This window comes from Moschus berezovskii, chromosome 9 (assembly GCF_049115385.1).
Source record: "Moschus berezovskii isolate FMDL1 chromosome 9, NW_MosBer_1.0, whole genome shotgun sequence".
Classification (NCBI taxonomy): Eukaryota; Metazoa; Chordata; class Mammalia; order Artiodactyla; family Moschidae; genus Moschus; species Moschus berezovskii.
In genome coordinates this window covers 54608517-54630238 of record NC_142468.1, presented here as the reverse complement: position 1 = coordinate 54630238, position 21722 = coordinate 54608517, and the positions used below count along the sequence as shown (strand labels likewise).

The 21722-nt window shown below is 42.5% G+C and overlaps 1 protein-coding gene and 1 long non-coding RNA gene across 5 annotated transcripts in view; one reads left to right on the top strand and one right to left on the bottom strand.

The window, feature by feature from the left end:
* RORA (RAR related orphan receptor A) overlaps positions 1-21722 on the top strand; it is an 811723-nt gene that overhangs the window by 638033 nt on the left and 151968 nt on the right. The window lies entirely within an intron of this gene.
* Positions 1-21722, bottom strand: part of LOC148776454 (uncharacterized) — a 74448-nt gene that overhangs the window by 52482 nt on the left and 244 nt on the right. The gene's annotated exons all lie outside the window — the stretch shown is intronic.

The window sequence follows — 21722 nt, the reverse complement described above, 5'->3', positions numbered from 1 at the left end:
CCAAAGTACATACATGGCATGTTGGGGTGTCTGTGTGTGTGTGTCTGAGGTTAGAAGGTGCCCTCCTTTGCTCTTCTTTAGTTTATATGGATAAAATCTGGTGGAAATGACATGCAAACAAGTAGAGCATGCAGAGGTGGTGGGAAATTGATGTCTGCTGTAGAAGGCTTTGGGAAAGGGGTTGGGGCAGGGGTTCAGGGACAAGTTTATACACTGGCTCTAAATGTCATTTATTCTACAGTTTTCTTCCTGAGAGCCTACTGTGTACTAGACTTTCTTCAAGGTTCTGGTATTTGTATTATACAGTGTAGACACTGCCTCTTCCTCCTCCCTGTCTTCCTGGGGCTTTGAGTCCTTCAAAGCACTAAATAAGCTTTCTCTCTCTCTTTCTTTTGGCCATGCTGCACAACATGTGGAATCTTAGTTCCCTGACCAAGGATCGAACCTGCACTCCCTGCATTGGAAGCCTTGAGTCTTAACCACTAGACAGCCAGGGAAGTCCTAAGTAGGTTTTCTTAAAGCAGTTGGCCTTTAAAGGCTGCTTATCATGCCCCATGGCCTCCTGGACCTGCTCCTGGGAAAGAGCTTGCTAATCCTGAAAAGCTAATGCAAAACTGCCTAAACTCTGAGGTCTTGTCGTAGATAACTGGGTAACCATCCACCCCGCTGACCTTAAAGAACTGTTCTTCTCGTCCTTAGAAATAGGGGAATTTTTTAAGTCCTCTTTTTATTTGTTTATTTACTTTTATTTATTTTTTAGTTGAAAGATAATTACTTGACAGAATTTTGTTGTTTTCAGCCAAATATCAACATGAATCAGCAGCCACAGGTATACATATGTCCTCTCCAGAAATAGGGGAATTTTTAAAGCAAAAAAAATGTTGCCATGAACTGAGCATCCCATTCTCATGACTTCCTTCACTTATATTTCCAATTCATTCAGTAAATATTCATTTATGAGTCCAGATTATATGCCAAGCACTACGCTAGACATAAGAGATGCAATAAATGATAGCCAAGTTTATTAGTTTCCTATTGCTTCTATAGCATATCACCACAAGCCACAAGCATGGGTCTTAACACACACTCATTAAAGTTCTGGAATTCAAAGGTCTGAAATCAACTTCAGTGGTCAAAATCAGGCTGTCGGCAGGGTTAGCTCCTTCCTGAGACTCCAGGGGAAGTCTACTTCCTGACCCTTCCAGCTCTAGAGCTACCTGTATTCCAGGCCATATGACCTCTTTCTCCATCTTCAAGACCAGCAAAAGGCATCTTCCAGTGCCTTTCTCTCTGTTGCCCTGCTTCCATGGCCATTGTGCCTTTTGTATCTCTGACCCTCTCACCTACCTCTGAGAAGGAACCTTGTGATTACACTGGGCCCACCAAGGTAATCCAGAATGATTGCCCTATCTCAAGATCCTTAACTTAATCACATGTGCAAAGTCCCATTTGCATCTAAAATAACACAGTCACAGGTTTTGGGGATTAAGATGTGGACATCTCTCGGGGAGGGAGGGCCGCTTTTCAGCCTTGTGCAACAAAGTACACAGCATTTCTAACCTCAGAGATGTTAGGTTCTAGTTGCCGAGCGAAGGGAAATGGAGTACATTTTTCATTTGTTTGCTTACTTGTCTGCCTGTTTGTTTTGATGCTTTATTCCAGTCATATAGTTTCAGTGGAATACATTTGGAAAATAAAATGTAGAGAAAATATGTCTGTTAAATTCAAATTGTGTCGTTTTAAAATAAATCTTCCTCTTACAAAACTCTGCCTTGAAGACCGAACGTTAACGGTACCATCAAATATTTTAGAGTATAAATCTTAACTGTCACAGTATCCATATTTCCACTTGATAAGATTGGAATCTTGATTTGCAAAGGAAGGAAAGAAGATTGCTCCGTCCTTAGCCAGTGAGAAACTTCGGTCAATGAGTCTTTATTCCGTGGCATCTTTGATTAAGATGATAGACATTCTAAATCCCAACTATCCACAGAGGCAGCATCCATGGCAGAGGAAGAAAAGCTACGCCTGTGTCTTCAGTGTTGGCTGCACAGGTAGGGGTCTCCAGGCAGAATCAACGCTCCCATTGGGATTTTAATTGTCCCTAAAGTACTTTGTAGCTTTCAAAGTTTGAATGTGAAAAATTATGTCTTTGGGTATCTGAAGCATGAATTACGACATTAGGAAATAAGAGAACTGACTTGGAGGTGGAGGAATCTGGCCATAAATAACAAGGAATAGTAATAAAATATCAGAGGCAAACATGAAACAAGGTGCTCAGACGGAGCCCGAGGGGCAGATACAGTCAGACTCTGCACCGAAAAGCTGGACGGTGCCATGAAACCTCAGAGGCACTGTCACGGGTTTACCTTCCACCTCTGTCACCACCTTGCGGAGTATGGCTGTGGGCAGGCCGTGTAAACTTTCTGAGCTTCATCTGTTAGACAGGGATGATAGCACCTAGTCGAATAAATAACATCGTGTGGGTACAGCACCTGCTTCCTCAGTGCCTGGCTGATCAATGTGTGATCATATGTAACCATTATTTTGTGATGAGGGGGAGGCTGGCTTAATCCTCATCTCTTCCCCTGTTGCATGGTGTCCTTTATCTTTTGTGGCCCTCCTCCAGTTTAAGGCTACCCTTGACATTCCCTTTAGCCACCATTTGTAAGATCCACTTATGAGTCACTTCCTATCCTGGATATGTTCATACACACACCCAAACACAGGTCCACACTCTCCCAGAGGATGACCCTGTCTCTAAGACTCATACCTGACAGCCAGTTTTCTAAGCAAACTCAAGAACTGGAACAAGGGTTTTGTCTTTGCCCCATCTGGTGGGATTTGTCTGTGGGCTCATAGGTCATTTCTCCTAGCAAGCTAAAAAATTCACTTTCAAAGTGGTTTATCACCTATAGAAATGAAAGCCCACGGTGTAACATCTCAGGTGAAAAATCCAGTGTCACTCAGGTCAGGCTTGCTGGCTGAACCCTGGTGATTACAGAATGAGCTCTGTTGTTGGAAACCTGCGTGAGTGCCCAAGTCTGTCATCACTTTTATTGGCAGGTGCCATGGGCTCAGACAGTGCGAGAGCAGGATAGGAGAACACTGCTGGGCTGGTCCAAGAGAGAAACACGGTGGAGAGAAAGAGAGTAAGAGGCAGCGGACAGAATTTTGACTCTTCTAAAAATGGAACTATTTGTATAGTGGGAAGTAATTAAAATGTATGGCCATGTGGTTTGTGTTAAATGTTAAGTGTTTCAAAATGGTTAAATATGTTCTGTGCACTGGATGGAAATGTGCTTCTCTACCAACTGAGTGGAGGGGGAAAAAACGTGGGAGGGATTAGTTTTCTAGAAGGAAAATGAAAGGCAGAAAAAAATAATGTCATTTTACTTTGATTCTGCCCTGGGAATTTTGAGAGGATTTATCTCAGCTTTTCTGGAAAGACACATATACAAATTGTAGAATTGTAGAATTTCAGGATTAGCAGGGAAATTCTCAGCAGCCACTCTCAGCTCCCAGAATGTTCCACCCAGCATCCAGGTTAAGCTCAAAGCCTGCAAGTGATGATGTTTACTTCTTCATCTCTTTTCACAGCAGCCCATTCTGTTTTTGAACCAATCTGGTTTTTAGCAGGTTCTTTTGTTTACTAACCAGAAAATCTGTCTTCCTACAACCTCTCCCTATTGGCCCTAGCTATACCTTTCTTGGCTTCTCTGGTGGCTCAGCAGTAAAGAATCCACCTTCCAATGCAGGAGACTCTGGTTCGATCACTGGGTCAGGAAGATCTCCTATAGAAGAAAGTGACAACCCACCTCAGTATTCTTGCCTGAGAAATCCCATGGGCAGAGGAGCCTGGCTGGCAACATTCCATGGGGTTGCAGAGAGTAGGATATGACTGAGCAACTAAACTGCAGCAGCATACGTTTCTTATACCATCAATTACCTTTAATAGTTTTACAGTTGGAAAAACTGGGCCTAAGATGGCTTAAGTAACTTGTGCATTATTTCCTGGCTACAAATGACAGAACAAGGATTTAAATCCAGCTTGGTCTGACTGCCAGTCTCCTATTTTTTTCCATATGTCACCTAGCCTTTCAGTTTAGGTAAGAGCAAGGCACCCTGCTGTCTCACAGAAACTACAAATCCTAAGGACCGAAGGAGACCTGAGTTCCAAGGATGGAGGGATGAAGCGGTGAGTGGAACAGTGATCAGGAGCTCTGATCAGGGCTACACTTCCTTAAGCCTGGTCAACTGTGGTTATCTCTGTGTAGCTCACATCCAGCTATTGACAGCTCTCCACCTGGTGACACACTTAATGGCCCATGAAATTCTAGCCCTCAGGGTGATATTTATGGTTCCCCACATAAACCTAAAGTGGATTGTAAATTTATCTCTCTCAGATTTAGGTGACTAAAATGGCTGCTGGAAATTCTGTAAGGGATAGGCAACTCTCTGGACATGTTGTATCTTTAAAAAAGATTAGGGTGGGAGGAGGGTGCCTCCTGGAGTGGGAGCCTTCTCGTGTACTTGAGAGTATTGATATGGGAGAAGGGAGTCCAGGTAGGGGGTACACATCAATGTCCTTCTGTAAAAGAGTCTCAGAGGTTGTATTACCAAAATATATTCTTCAATAATGAAAAGGGGGGAGTTGTTCAGCCCAGGTAGGAAGTTTTTTCTAAATTCCAGAGTAAGCCAAGTGGCTAATTACATAGTGAGTCATGTATGGGGTGAGAGATACCTAAACAGAAACACTATGCTTGTGGAAGATTCTTGTTTTTTTTTTTTTTTTTGCTTTATTGAAGTGTAGATGATTTACAATGGTGTGTTAATTTCTGCTATATGGTTAGTTCAGTGATTCACTTGTACACACACACACATATATATACATTGTTTTTCATATTTTTTCCCTTATGGTTTAATCACGGGATACTGAATATAGTTCCCTGTGCTACACAGTAGGATCTGTTTCTTTATCCGTTCATGTAATGGTTTGCACCTGCTAGTCCCGGACTTCCAATGCACCCCTCCCTCACCCCACCTGCCTCTTGGCAACCACCAGTCTCTTCTCCATGTCTGTGATTCTGTTTCTGTTTTGTGAATAAGCTCAACAGTGTCATGTTTTAGATTCCACGTATGAGTAATATCACATTGTATTAGTCTTTCTCTGTCTGATTTACTTCACTTAGTGTGATAATCTCTAGGTCCATCCATGTGGCTGCAAGTGGCATTATTTTGTTCTTTTTTGTGGTTGAATAGTATTCCATTGTATATATCTACCACATCTTCTTTATCCATTCATCTGCTGATGAATATTTAGGCTCTTTCTATGTCAAGGCTATTGTGAATAGTGCTGCTATGAACATCGGGGTGCATGGATCTTTTCAAACTGCAGTTTTGTTTGGCTATATGCTTAGGAATAGGATTGCTGGATCATATGGCAACTCTGTTTTTAGTTTTTTTGAAGAACCTCCATACTGTTCTCCATAGTAGCTGCACCAATTTACATTCCTATCAACAACGTAGGAGGGTTTCCTTTTCTTCACACCTTCTCCAGCATTTGTTATTTGTAGATTTTGTTTTTTTCTTAATGATGGACATTCTTGACTGGTGTGAGGTAGAACCTTATTGTAGTTTTGTTTTGCATTTCTCTTGTAATTGGTGACAATGAGCATCTTTTCACATGTGTGTTGGCCATCTGTATGTCTGTGAAAGACTCATTCTTGCTGCCATGTGGATAAACCTTACTGAGACCTTCTCCAGAGCAACGTGGGTATTTATGTGATTTTAGGTTTGCTTGTCCTTCAGACTTGACTCTTCTGAAGATAGCAGCTTTTTAATCTCTTGCATCTCTGATGTGAAGTTGCACCATTTGGAGAATGGGACTTAAATTTTACCACCAAGTTCCAACATACAGATTTTAAGAAGAAATCTCTGTTTATTTCCATGAAAGGTGGGGACAGAGTAACAGTGACCAAAGTGTCAACATTTCCCTCTGTCTTTTGCTGCTGCTATGGCAGAAAGTGAAGAGGAACTCAAAAGCCTCTTGATGAAAGTGAATGAGGAGAGTGAAAAGGTTGGCTTGAAGCTCAACATTCAGAAAACAAAGATCATGGCATCTGGTCCCATCACTTCATGGGAAATAGATGGGGAAACAGTGGAAACAGTGTCAGACTTTATTTTTTTGGTCTCCAAAATCACTGCAGATGCTGATTGCAGCCATGAAATTAAAAGATGCTTGCTCCTTGGAAGGAAAGTTATGACTAACCTTGATAGTATATTAAAAAGCAGAGACATTACTTTGCCAACCAAGGTCCGTCTAGTCTAGGCAATGGTTTTTCCCGTCGTCATGTATGGATGTGAGAGTTGGACTGTGAAGAAGGCTGATCGCCGAAGAATCGATGCTTTTGAACTGTGGTGTTGGAAAAGACTCTTGAGAGTCCCTTATACTGCAAGGAGATCCAACCAGTCCATTCTAAAGGAGATCAATCCTGGATGTTCATTGGAGGGACTGATGCTAAAGCTGAAACTGCAATACTTTGGCCACCTCATGCGACGAGTTGACTCACTGGAAAAGACTCTGATGCTGGGAAAGGTTGGGGGCGGGAGGAGAAGGGGACGACGGAGAATGAGATGGCTGGATGGCATCACCGACTCTGTGGACATGAGTTTGAGTGTCCTCCGGGAGTTGGTGATGGACAGGGAGGCCTGGCGTGCTGTGATTCATGGGGTCGCGGAGAGTCGGACACGACTGAGCAACTGAACTGAACTGAACTGAACTGTGCCTGCTGCTGCTGCTGCTCAGTCACTTTAGTCGTGTCCGACTCTGTGCGACCCCATAGACGGCAGCCCACCAGGCTCCCCCATCCCTGGGATTCTCCAGGCAAGAACACTGGAGTGGGTTGCCTACTCCCTAGTCAAAACTCTTTTCTAGTTCTTCTCCAAAAGTTTCTCTCTCTTCCCAAGGATAATATGCTTTGTTAGGAAGGATGCATTTAGGAGCTAATGTAGCATGTTGGGAAGACCTCAGGCCTTAGAGGCAGAAAGACCCAGGTGTGAATCTTAGCTTTTCTATGTATTCATTGTGTGACTTTGGGAATCTCCAAGCCTCAATTTCCTAATCCATCAAATGGGGGTTAAAAACACTATCCAAAGCATGAATGATGCCAAGAACTAAAAGGTAATAGGTCTATGAAACAAGAATATTGTTTGCAAGGGGTTGGCATCATTCCTCTTTTATTCTGGAAGATCATTTGCTTGAAAATTCAACTGTCTACCAAATCTGCCTCTCCAGGGACCAGCAGAAAATTGCGAGCTCTTTCTGAGTGGAAACCTCCACGAGGGTTCCACAAATAGCCTCTGTCATCTCCTGGTTTCATCCCACGAGACGTTCTCCTCACAGGCATGTTCACACCATGAGAAAGCCTGCTCGCTCTTGCTGTCACTGTGTGTGTGTGTCTGTGTGTGTGTGTGTGTCTGTGTGTGTAATTCCTCTCTTCGGTTTTTGAGGTATCTTCCACCTCAAGGACAGAGTGGTGGTTTGGAAACAAATTCAAATCTGCATGCCTCCCCTCCCCCATGCTGGGGTTGGGATGCTCAGACCTTCTTTTCTGAAGATACGTTCTGAGTAACCTGAAGTTGGAATGCCCTCCTGAGGTCAGTGTATAGAAGCCAGCAGCATAAATAGGAACTGAGACTGAAGTAAGCACCAGTGTTCTTGAACAACTTCAGTAGAGAAAGGCTTGTTTGATCCTCTCTAAACTTCCTGAAACTGAGCTGAATATTTGTTTGTTTTGTGGTGTGCTTAGAGCTCAGCTTTTTTTTTTTTTTTTTTATGCCTCGTACTGCATGGCTGTTGGTTTCTCTGTTTAAAAAGAAAGTGCCTTTTCTCAGTAATGATGCTTGCGTTCTGAACTCGGCGATACCCACTTCTAAAGGCTACTTCATCATAAAGATAAAGTTCTGCTAACTCTCAGGTCCCAACAGATAAAGGATGTGGCCAGTTTACCCTGGCTCATGCTTACCTCCTGGAGTGTGTCATTCGGGGCACACACCTAAAAGCGTGTGAACAGAAAGTTTCTAGATTTATTTTCACACTGAAGATTGGATCCCACAAGGGGAAAACAACTTCAATGACTATGCAAAAATGACAAAATAGCATCTGACCTTTCATGTGCCAAAGAAACAAAGGCCAGGTTGAGGTGAGTTTGTGATTCTTTTGCTTTTTGAGGAAGCTACTGGTAATTAGAACTATTGTTTATTATTTTAGTATTCGTGGAAGCTCAAGGCCACAGATGCTCAGTCCAGATTAGACAAACAGCTCAAGAAAACACCCAGGGGCAAAGCAGGGGGCTCATTTGCAGAAGATAGTGATGGAGGCAAACCCTTCCTTTTGCCTCCTTTCTAGTAGATGTGTATCAACATCATAAAAACCAAAATATGATGACAAGCTGACAACTCCTAAGGCAGAATGTTCTGAAGCTGAAAGAGCTCGTAAGTTGCCTGTCAGGGCTAAGGTGCTTGGCAGGGCTTTCGGATACATGTAGGATCTTTTTCTATACCTTGTCTCCAAAATGCTAATGTCCCCAGGTTTCTGGGTATCACAGGGCCCCTCAAAGTGTGTCACTTAAGGCCGTGACAGCAATGGTCAGATCTCCTGCCTGTGGCCTGTGAACACAGGGTAAATTTGCCAGGTGTCAGATGCAAGAATCTTATATGCCATTTTTTTTTTTCCTGGAAGCAACTGGAAACCAACTGAGTGACACTTAAGTCCTTCACCTGCTGCATTACTGTAGCCAGTGGGTGTGAGCCAAAGTGGTACTAAGAAGGGCCCTCATCTGAACAGCCGCATGAGTTATGGACTCTGGCTTGGAGCGGAATGTTATACTATGTTCAGAGTCATGGCAACTTGAACTTGGCAGCCATATCTACTTCTGAGATTACGAGTGCCTCACAGTCAAGTGCACCTGTGACGAGAGTTGACCTCGGAGTGGGATGTAGATTGAGAAACCTCTCTTTTATAACTAGCAATTCATTTGAACTCCTTTAATAGCTAGATGCTCGCTAGGGGTTGGACATGACTGAGCGACTTCACTTTCACTTTTCATTTTCACACATTGGAAAAGTAAATGGCAACCCACTCCAGTGTTCTTGCCTGGAGAATCCCAGGGACAGGGGAGCCTGGTGGGCTTCCATCTATGGGGTCACGCAGAGTCGGACACGACTGAAGTGACTTAGCAGCAGCAGCAGCAGCAAAGAAGCCATTTAAGTGTTGGAATTGCCTGACACTGCTTTCCATCCTCCATTTCTTAAATGTAAGATATATATGTAGAATCACCAAGAGTTCCTCTCCTCCCAAAAAAGAAAGGAGGTTCTTAGAACTAAAAGTATGTTTCCAGAGTGTCTTTTGTTTCCATCATCCAAGTATGTAAAATGAATCTTATTTGAAACTGAGAACCCTCCGTGAAGAATAAGTGCCCCATGCAAAAGAGCTGTTTTTCAGACTAACAAACCATATTTTGCGGCAGACATGTTTCAACATATTTGCCATTCTCAGAACATGCTACATTTCCTCATGTGTCGTGATTAACTGGTTTCTATGTTTATCTATAGCATGTGGTATTTTTCTATATCAGTGCTTCAGTAGAAATTTTTACCCTAGGCATATGGAAGACCAGTTACAATGCTTTGGCTTGAAAAAAATTTAATATTTTCAATAGCCACATTTTCCTAAGAAGATGATCTATGGGTACACAAGGTTAAAATTCCAAAAATTATTTTTGCATTTTTAAAAAATTTTTATTGGAGTATAGTTGATTTACAATGTTCTGTTAATTTCAGATGTATAGCAAAGTGAATAGTTATATATATCTCCACTCTTTTTTAAATTATTTTCCCATATAGGCCATTATAGAATATTGAGTAAAATTCCCTGTTCTATACAGTCAGTTCTTATTAGTCATTTATTTTGTATATACTAGAGTGTATATATCAATCCCAGTCTCCCAATTTACCCCCCTTCTCCTCCGTGGTGACCATAAGTTTGTTTCTATGTCTGTGACTCTCTTTTTGTTTTGTGAATAAGTTAATTTGTATCATTTTTTTTATAGATTTCACATAGAAATGATAACATAAGACATTTGTCTTTCTCTCTCTGTCTTACTTCACTTAGAATGAAAATCTCTAGGCCCATCCATGCTGCTGCAAATGGCATTATTTTGTTCTTTTTCTTTGTTTTTCATTTTCTTCAAGTGATCTTTAAATATATCTGAGAAATTGTATTAACAATCCAGTATCGATGTAGTTAGGATGTATATCACATTCAACTAACAGCAACGTTCTTTAATATGTGTGTATATATTTAAGGTAGCATATGCTTTCAGTTCAGTTCAGTTGCTCAGTCATGTCTGACTCCTTGCAACCCCATGAATCACAGCACGCCAGGCCTCCCTGTCCATCACCAACTCCCAGAGTTCACTCAAACTCATGTCCATCGAGTCGGTGATGCCATCCATTCATCTCTTTCTCTGTCGTCCCCTTCTCCTCCCGCCCCCAATCCCTCCCAGCATCAGTCTTTTCCAGTGAGTCAACTCATCGCATGAGGTGGACAAAGTATTGGAGCTTCAACTTTAGCATCAGTCCTTCCAATGAACACCCAGGATTGATCTCCTTTAGAATGGACTGGTTGGACCTCCTTGCAGTCCAAGGGACTCTCAAGAGTCCTCTCCAGCACCACAATTCAAAAGCATCAATTCTTCAGCGATCAACTTTCTTCACAGGTCAACTCTCACATCCATACACTGGAAAAACCATAGCCTTGACTAGACGGACCTTTGTTGGCAAAGTAATGTCTCTGCTTTTTAATATGCTATCTAGGTTGGTCATAACTTTCCTTCCAAGGAGTAAGCATCTTTTAATTTCATGCCTGCAATCAGCATCTGCAGTGATTTTGGAGCCCAAAAAAATAAAGTCTGACACTGTTTCCACTGTTTTTCCATCTATTTCCCATGAAGTGATGGGACCAGATGCCATGATCTTTGTTTTCTGAATGTTGAGCTTCAAGCCAACCTTTTCACTCTCCTCTTTCACTTTCATCAAGAGGCTTTTTAGTTCCTCTTCACTTTCTGCCATAAGGGTGGTATCATCTGCATATCTGAGGTTATTGATATTTCTCCCAGCAATCTTGATTCCATAAACTTCCTGTTTATCCTGGCCTGCTTCAGGACTGTATTTGGAAAACACTTTCATAGTCATTTGCAGACACATGGGACACTGTCTTGCTTTCGGAAGTGTCTTCTCTCCCATTCTCCCTGTCCTCTCTCGGTCTGCCTCCTGTCGAGTTAGCCGATCGAGGTCAACATTACCTCTTCCCCTTTGGCCCTCGCTCTCTCTTCTCCTTATATAAGCCTTGGTGGCACCACAGCCACGGGCGCACCTGGCCGGGCACCTGCAATAGCTGTCCCATTCTCCTACCTCCTCACCTGATCCCTGTGGCTGACCCAACTGCCTCCTAGGGAGTGAGTCCAGGGATTCTGAAGACAGCCAGGGTACAGAGGAGGCGCTATGTAAATAATAGCCATCTTCTGGCCTGATCCCCTGGAGGAGGAATGGCAACCCACTCCAGCATTCTTGCTTGGAAAAATCCATGGATTGAGGAGCCTGGAGGGCCACAGTTCATGGGATCACAAGAGAGTCGGACATGACTGAGCACACATCCTATCCTATCCTATCCTTCTGGCCTGATTGTTTTCTCGACAACAAACACTGCATGCAAAGTTTGTTTGGAGTATATAACTTTGGAATCTTTTTTTCTTTCTCCACAGTTTTGGTCTTTGAATATCCCTAGTACAGCAGTGGCCTCTGTGATTAAAACACACAAAAAGTGCAACAGGAATGAGTTTTTCAAGGCAGTAACTCTATCCATTGTTTTGGTTTGTCTTTGCGTCTCTCCTGCCTTCTCACTGTTGCCTCAGGATCAGTTGTTCTTTTGCTCAATCGTTCATCAAAAAAAAAAAAAAAAAAACTGGCAACGAGGCTTCAGGCTCTGTCAGCAATGGAATCTGTGACTCTACTGAGGTCTCCAAGTGCTCAGAAGAAAGGCAGGTGTTTACAAAGCCAAGCAGAGGTGGGAGGTCACCTGTGCAAGGCTTCACAAGCCCCTGTGTCTTCTGTCTCAGGGACCAGCCCCTACAGATTAATTCACAAGCTCTTGTGTACTGTCGCTAAACCTTGTTTCTAAGAGTAGTTTGAGAGTGCAGGGACTGAGATTAAAGTTTAAGGCATCATAGTACATCTGAGGGGCTTCCCAAGTGGCTCAGTGGTGAAGAACCCACCTGCCACTGCAGGAGATGCAGGTTCGATTCCTGGGTCTAGAAGATCCACTGGAGGAGGAAACGGCAACTCACTCCAGTATTCTTGCCTGGGAAATCCGATGGACAGAGGAGCCTGGCAGGCTACAGTCCTTGGGGTCACGGAGAGTAGGACATGACTTAGCAACTAAACAACAACGATACATCTGAGCATAAAGGAAACATAGAGAAAGTCCTTGGAGTCAGGAAAACTGAGGCCAGTAGGTAACAAACAGTACACATGTTAACGGTAAGGGTCACAGAATGTACTGGAATAGAAGAAATTAGTATGAGGTCCATGCCCCAACCAGTACTAAGGGAGTCATTTAGGTTGAGAATAGTAGCACAGTTTTTGCTAGACTCTTCTTCCAAGTCATCAACATTTCCTACCGCAGCCTACTGAGCCCAAAAATAAATATGGGGAGAAAAATCCTTTGCATGTATGAAGCACTTTGTATTTTCTGCCTCCTTCTCAATCCTTAATTAAGCTTTGCACCCACCCTGTGAAGCCGGTCATTACCACAGGGTGAGGAGAGGGAGTCCCACAGGAGCTATGTGACTTGCCCAAGCATACGAGCTAGACAGGCCAGGCAGGGTGAGACTTCCCAGTTTCTGATGCCCACACCCCATGTGCAATCCAGCCTCGTCACCCTGGGTCTTGGCTCAGGGAATAAACAAACAAGTGACTATTACATTGCTTTTACTTCTGGGAGCAATGGGTTCTTATTCAAAATAGGAACAAGGGGCAAGACAAATGGCATCTAATAGCAAAGAGATGGAAGAGAGAGTGGGACCACCACTCTCTTTAGGGGCTTGGAGTTCTGCTCTTTCTGAAGTTGTGTGTCCACTTGTAAGATTCCCTTTCTTACTTATATCACCAGGTTTTTTCTGTAAATGACCCATACGTCTTGCTGGGCAGTGGGGATTCAAAACTGGTACCATGTGGTCTACTTGGTTGTATATAGGTTCAATCCCATGTGATATCATGTCATATATGTGTACTAGAGAAAGATACTGTATGGAGAGAGATGGAAATTCAGAGGAAGAAAATGCCCCTCCCCGGGTGTCAGGGAAGGCTTCACAGATAAGTGATATTTAAATAGAATCTAAAAAGATGAGTAGGTGTGTGCTAGTTGGAAACAAGGGAAAAGAGCATTTGGGCAACTATGGTAGAGGTCTGATAAATCATGACTTCAGAATCCACCCCCAGATTCAAATCATGTTCCCTATTACCTACAGTCTAAAACTGAAATAGTAAGCTTAGCTCCCAAGTGTGATGTCAAAGAAGCTCCCTCTGCCCTTTGAGATGTCTCTCGATGCACTTTCCCGAGGCCACATGGAAAGCCAAGACCTTGTTGGATCTCTGAAAATTCTAAGGTTTGAGAGCATAAGAGGGAGGCACCAGGGCTGTTTTCATGGGCACCTCTGGTGCTGAATTTCTGCTTTTCACTGATGCACTTCAATTTATACAATGTCATTTAGGTACATGTATGTGGACATATTTGTGTATGTATATATATACATATGTATATCACATGCACATATATATACATAGACAACATATTAAAAAGCAGAGACATTACTTTGCCAACAAAGGTCCGTCTAGTCAAAGCTATGGTTTTTCCAGTAGTCATGTATGGATGTGAGCGTTGGACTATAACAAAAACTGAGCGCCAAAGAATTGATGCTTTTGAACTGTGGTGTTGGAGAAGACTCTTGAGAGTCCCTTGGACTGCAAGGAGATCCAACCAGTCCATCCTAAGGGAAATCAGTCCTGAATACTTATTGAAGGACTGATGCTAAAGCTGAAACTCCAATACTTTGACCACCTGATGCGAAGAACTGACTCATCTGAAAAGACCCTTATGCTGGGAAAGATTGAAGGCAAGAGGAGAAGGGGACGACCGAGGATTAGATGGTCGGATGGCATCACCGACTCAATGGACATGAGTTTGAGCAAGCTCCAGGAGACGGTGAAGGACAGGGAGGCCTGGCGTGCTGCAGTCCATGGGGTCGCAAAGAGTCGGACACGACTGAGCGACTGAGCTGAACTGTACTGGTATGTGAACGTGTATATAAAATCTACCCCTTACTTGATTAAAAATCTATTTTACTGGGGTATGGAGAAGATATTGAGTACCAATCAATAGATTTCTTTCACAGAAACACAGGTAACTTCAAATTGACCCTTAGCAACGTGTTATTGAAGCCTTCCAGTAGCTGAAGCACTGTGGTTTTTTGGGTTTTTTTTTACTTTAGCCATTTGTCACATGTCCTTTTCTCTCACCCTTTCGTCCTTTTCCCACTCTGTATCTCTGCCTTTCTCTGCCTCTCTCTTACCCTAAGATCCCTAGTTATTTCTTTCCTCCTTCTCCTTCTCCTCTATCCTCCTTTACTCCACAGTCCTGCTCAGTTCAATGAAGTTGTCTCTTGGTTCTTATTACCCTCCTTGTCAAGGTCATGGCTTATCAGTGGACTTTTTTCTAAAACAAAGACATTCCCTTTCCTAAGAGAAAGTTTGAATTACAGTGTTTATAATTTACATCATCTATGACTCACCATATTTCTACACAGAGTGTGGTCCCTGGCAATAAGTGTTCAGTCAATACATTTGTTCTATGAATTGATTAATCAATTAAATAATACTTGGAAAAGGTCTGACTTATCCTGGTGTTTGACTCTACTGTCATTCTGCCCTGAATGCGAGATACAAGGAAGCTTTGCTATTACAGTAAGAGAGGCCCATTGACTGCCCACTGCGTGGTATTATCCATCCATCATGGAAGCCTGGCTGCCTAAATATCCCGAAGGCCAAGTTTGTTAAACAAAATGGTTATTTGGTAAGGCCTGCAAAAGGGCCAAGGGTGGAAGGACACACACCAGTTGAAGCACAGGATTTGTGTCTCAGGAAAGAGGAAGAAAGAAGCATGGGAATAGGAAAGCACAGCAGTAGCGTTTTTTTCTTTAAAGAAGAGATCAAGTAGCAGTTGTGACATCTTGGGAGGAAGGATATGCATTCACCAAGTTGCTACATTTTTGTAAGTTTTAGATATTTTATAGTGGTTTTTTTTTTTTAAGTCCATCACTGTAAAAGCAAAAAAAAATCCCATATCAAAGATAGCAACTGAAAATGAAGTTGCCTTGGCTAACAAAGAGACTGAACTGAACTATCTGGTATGTGAATATGTGTATAAAATCCACCCCTTACTTGATTAAAAATCTATTTTACTGGGGTATGGAGAAGATATTGAGTACCAAGCAACAGATTTCAAAGTATGATGCTCTTCCAAAAGAGAGGCCCGTAGCCCCCCAAAACAGGATACTGCTCCCAGGGAATTTTATCAGCAAGAGGCAAAAACCTTGTTTCACAAGAAATCTTTGTTCCTGGTAGTCTCTTACCACTGTAATATGATTAAATCATTACAGACCCATGATAAAAACTCCCATACCTGTCCACTGGGTGTTCCCAGCTCTTAAAAATCCTTGATGAGGGGCTTCCCTGGTGGTCTTGTGGTTAGAAATCAGCCTTTCAATGCAGGGGATACTGGTTTGATCCATTTTCCAGGAAAATCCCACATGCCACGGGGAAACTGAACCCATGTGCTTCAACTACTGAGCCCACATGCCCTACAGCCCACGCTCCACAACAAGAGAAGCCACTGCCCACCACAACTAGAGAGTAGCTCTTCTCACTGCAACTAGAGAAAGCCTATGCAGCACTGAAGAGTCAGTGCAGCCAAAAATAAAAATAAATATATATTTTTAAAAACTCTTGATAAAATCATCCTCTTCTCCCTCCCTCATCCGCCATCTACAGGGAAACTTGCAAAGGGCTCTAAGGAATTTTCTCAAACTAGTCCCGTTCCCAAGTCATTTTCAAAGCATTGTGAAACTGGTTTTTCAAAATGAATCATTTAAGAAAAAAAAAAAAATTCCTGATGGCTTCCCATGTTATTCTAGTAACTTCCCAGGAAGGAGAAAGAAACATACAGATATTCGCACAGCCACTTTGGTTACTAGTAAGTCTCAGAGAAGTCCGTGTCATGAGATTCTGTCCAAGTGGCCACACACTGGCCTGAACCTTCCTTCTCAGTTTTTTGTTTGTTTGTTTTTTCCCATTCTAGAAGAGTCAGCAAATGATTTCACACCTTTTTGTTTAGCTGCTAAAAGCACAACGGTAACTTCCCTCAGGGCAGCCTCTGTGGGTTCCAAAAATGCAATGGGTTCATTTTCATGCTAAGTGTGCAAAGGCTCATGGGGGTACCTAATGAAAGGCAAGGAAGGAAAGAAAGGAGAAAAGATGGGGGATGTCCCTGATGGGGGCAGAGGGTCAGCTTCTGCCTAGAGTTACCATCCCCCCTCCCCCCCCACCCCCCACCCTCCCAACCACTCCAAGAAGAGAGAGGAAAAGCCCAACAGATAGCTCTTAAGCTGCAAATTAAAAGGCGATCTAATTCAACCCTTAAACTCTTCAGCCTGATCTTCTGTCCCTAAACCCAGGGTTATTTTTGGAACACACGCTATTGTTCACCAAGAAGAGGAGTTGCCTGCTTCAGCCTTCCAGATAAGAAATCTCTTGGGTTGGAAAAATAGCCAGTAACTTGCTTCCAGGTCAAAAAGTGAAACCGTGGGTCTATGAGATTCTAGCTTTACTTTTGAAATTCAAACTCTCCTGGGCCTAAATTATTAGCCATAACAGACTCATCACGTTCTCAACATTACATACTAGAAAGAACACTATATGATGCAAATCACACTGTATCAGTCCCAAATAGCCAGCCAGGAATTTGTGAAATGAGCTCCAGGAGAACTTGCCCATCTATAATTAGAAGAATTTTTGTAGGGCACTGCTGATAGTGGTCTGCCTGTCTAAAAGTTAAACATCCAGTGGTGGCACCTGTTCACTGTATTTCTAAGCAGGCCCTTGGGCAGACTGACTGTTAGAGATTCCTTCCATGGTTATTATTGTTCAGTAGCTAAGTAGTGTCCAACTCTTTGCAACCCCATGAACTACATCATGCCAGGGTTCCCTGTCCTCTATCTCCCAGAGTTTGCTCAAACTTATGTCCATTGAATCAGTGATGCCATCCAACCATCTCATCCTGTCGCCCCCTTCTCCTCTTCCCCTCAGTCTTTCCCAGAACAAGGGCTTTTCCAAAGAATCAGCTCTTCACATCAGGTGGCCAAAGTATTGGATCTTCATCATCAGTCCTTCCAATGCATATCCAGGGTTGATTTCCTTTAGGATTGACTGACCATCAATCCTCGATTGATGGCACCAAAGTCTGCCTCCCAGTAGCTTCCACTCGTCAGTTCTAGCCTTGTCCTAGGCTTGTACAGCATAACATCTTTTCATTAGAAACCTTCAAAGATTTGACAACTATCAGACTTCGTTTCAGTTAGGCCTCATTTCAATTAGTCCTTCTTATTTTGTTCCTCTACCAGAGTTTCCAGTTCCCTCCCTAGGATTGATCCAGTTTGCACAGTGTCCCCCTTACAACCCAGCCCCAGAAGTGGAATGAATAACTCACTGAACTGAACAACTATTCCATGCATGCAGCCTGTGCTCACCTGAGCCATTTCCTTTAACAGATGTGATATGCTGTAGAATCATATCCCTTTCCAAAATGTGTGGACTACAGGGATGCTAAGCCAACTGTAAATAGGATTGTTGGGAAAACTTTAATGCTACTGAAAGAAATACAGCTTTTAAATAGTAGTTTAATAGGATCCCTTCATATACAAATGCTGCTGCTGCTACTGCTGCTGCTGCTAAGTCACTTCAGTCGTGTCCGACTCTGTGTGACCCCATAAATGGAAGCCCACCAGGCTCCCCCGTCCCTGGGACTCTCCAAGCAAGAACACTGGAGTGGGTTGCCATTTCCTTCTCCAATGTGTGAAAGTGAAAAGTAAAAGTGAAGTCGCTCAGTTGTGTCTGACCCTTAGCGACCCCACGGACTGCAGCCCACCAGGCTCCTCCATCCATGGGATTTTCTAGGCAAGAGTACTGGAGTGGCTTGCCATTGCCTTCTCCTCATATAAAAATACTTGACATGCAAATTATAAGTCCTTCCAAATTTTTCATTAAAGCTCATACCCAAAACGCTTTGACTGGGTAAACCTAGTATGAATAACTATATGTTGGGTATTTGACAATTTCCTAACTACATTTCTTTAAAATTATTCTGTGATTCTGTCTTGCTGTTCGAGGAAACATAGACTCTTTAGAAACAGAAAGACACAGAAAGACTGTCAAATCCAGTCACAAACTTTTAGGAAGATATTATTATCCCATTTCACATATTTATTCAGAATTCATTCACCCCATGCTGACTGAGTGTTCTGGGCTTATTCTGAGGTAAAAAGTATAGGCCTCTTCTTTCATGAAGTTTACATCCCTAGTGGGGGAATCAGAGAAGCCAAATTTAAACTAATTTCATGTAGTGATAAGTGTTATAAAAAAAACAAAATGAAATAGGGCTGTGATAGAGACTTGACCAGGGATGACAAATTTTGGAAGGGAACGTGTGACCTAACTGTTGAGAAGGTTTCTGCCACAACAGAATATGGAAGGAACTTCTTCCAAGTTATGGAAATAGCACATACAAAGGACTTCAGGTACAAATAAACATGATGTGTTCTGGGGAGTTAAATTAGGCCAATATAGCTGGAAAATATTAATAAAAGAAGAAGGTGATGGCAGATGAAGTCAAAGAGGAAAGAGATAGAAAGGGCCGGATCTCATGGAGCCTCGGAGGCTGTGATGAGGTTTGGATGTTAGTAAGAATGGCAAGCCACTCCAGTACTATTGCCTAGAAAATCCCATGGATGGAGGAGCCTGGTAGGCTGCAGTCCGTGGGGTCGCTAAGGGTCGGACATGACTGAGTGACTTTACTTTCACTTTCACACATTGGAGAAGGAAATGGCAACCCACTCCAGTGTTCTTGCCTGGAGAATCCCAGGGACGGGGGAGCCTGGTGGGCTTCCGTCTATGGGGTCACACAGAGTCGGACACGACTGAAGTGACTTAGCAGCAGCAGCAGCAGCAGCAAAAAGCCATTGGAGGGTTTCAGGCAGGAGAATAGCATGATTCAACATGCAGTTTTGGAAAGTTCTCTCTGCCTGTTCTGCAGTGATAGACTGTACAGGGTTTAGAAATAGAGAGCAAGTTGATAGAAAGCTGTTGACAATGGCCTTGGTAAGAGAGTGACTTGTACTAGCTTAGTAGCTGTGGGGTTGGGAAAAAAGGGACAAATTCTGGATATACTTTGAAGGTAGAAACAATAGGATTTTGATAAGAGAAAAACAAACCTTTTTTATTTGCCTCAGTTGGGATAAGGAGACAGGCACCAACAGAAGTTAAGCGATTAGTAGTACCATCTACTTTTTAAAACAAGTTATTGATGTATAATTGCTTTACAATGTTGTGCTAGTTTCTGCTGCACAACAAAGTAAATCAGCTGTATGTATACATATAGCTGCTCCCTCTTGAGCATCTCTCCCTCCCTCCCCCCAGCATCCCAGCTCTCTAGGTCATCACAGAGCACTGAGCTGAGCTCCCTGTGCTATACAGCAGCTTCCTGCTAGGTATCTATTTTACATATGCCTTGTACTTTAATCCTAATGTTAATCCTAGTAAGACCATGAGATATTATTTTACCTAATATTTTATGTATTAGGACTCTGAAGCTCAGAGAAGTTAAGTAACTCCAAATCAAACAGAAGTTTAGATTAAGCCAAGATTTAAACTCAGGACCATCTGACACCATAGTTCATAACCTCATACCCTTTTCCCACATTGCTTCCAAAGCAGTACTAGAGGAGGAACTTGAACACAGACTCCAGGGGAAGCACTCCTTCTGTACATGTTTTCTTCCAAGTTATCACTGTTTAATGAGGTTTTAAGCCAATACCATTGTTTGCTTTACATCCTCCCCCACAGTGTGTCCTTATATATTTAACCAAAACCTAGATTCCTTTCTCCCCACAATACCCAGGTCAGGGTCAGATCTTCTCTATGCATTTTAACGACCAGAGACATAAGCCCCGTGCCAGCTTCTCTTCCAGAGGAGCTGTAGCTGGAAGTTGCTTGTGCAACCCAATGACAACTCATCTATATTTAGCAGAAAAAGTGGTGGCAAGGATTTGTCCAGCACAATTTTTTTTACACTTTCAATGTTCAGAATCTCACAGACAGCGTCCTGAAAGGCACATTGGCCCTGACAGTATCTGAGTTGAAAGAAGCTTCCTCCATCTCCCTGGGTTATCCATCAGAAGCCTCGTTCCAAGAAATTACGTGGACATCCATGGTAGAACAAACACCTTACATGCCCAACACTCCCCATGCCCCCCAAATGAAGAGCTACTGGTTCTGTGGGTGCTTTGATGGCTTTTAAGTGTGATTCTAAGACAGGAAAACAAGCATAAAATGTTTAAGGGGGAAATGGACTATTACCTAATTGTTTATGTGTTGAAGAGATATGTACGGCACTTGATTTTTATTTCTTTTCAATGTGGCATGGCAAAGAAATACCGAGTGCAGCTTATGGTTTAAGAACAAAGATTAACTTGCTTGGAGGGGGGGGAACGGGGGTGTGTGTGTGAAAAAATTACACCAGGTATTCTGAAGTGCTTACAATTAAATGGTTGCCACCACAGAGGCTGACTAGCACTTATGCTTAAAGTGGCTAATTTTAGGCTGAAGCACAGTTTGAAGTTTTCTCGAGTGAAACAAAACCAGATATCATATATTGTCCATGACTCTGACCCCCATCACTGTTGGTCAACCAGAGAGAATTCTCTACTAATGAAAAGACAGAACAATTAAGAGATAAGAAAAGAGGAAAGTAGAGACCATTAAAGAAAAATGGAAAATTTTAAGACAGTAAAAGAACGCCAATTGCATCCCAGAAAGGGAAATTACAAGGAAAATAAATTGTAGCGGGTCAGTGCTTACTGATAGTCTTCTACTTTTTAATATGCAAGATGTATCAATCCTTGGTTGTCAAGAGAGAGAGAAAAAAAAAGCTACTGCAAAAGAATTCCTATTAGCTTTAGATACAGAAATTTTAAGAGGTAGTTTTTCATTCCTTCTTCCAGTCCCAAACCTCATTTTGGGTTAAATCTTATTCAGAGGAAAAGCACTTGGTTTAGAAATGTCCTTTTTCATTTTCACAAAATCTGTTCTAATGAGATGAGTTTTAGTGTTGCTGTGTCTATTCAGAAAAGAGGTGAAGAAACAGAAAATACACTTTTGGTACTATTGCACTTGTTGGGACTAAGGCTTCCAGTACTGTATTTTCAGAAGTTAATTAACAGACCATTATGAAGGGGGAAAAAATTATGCAATTTGAGGGGAAATGAAAATATAAT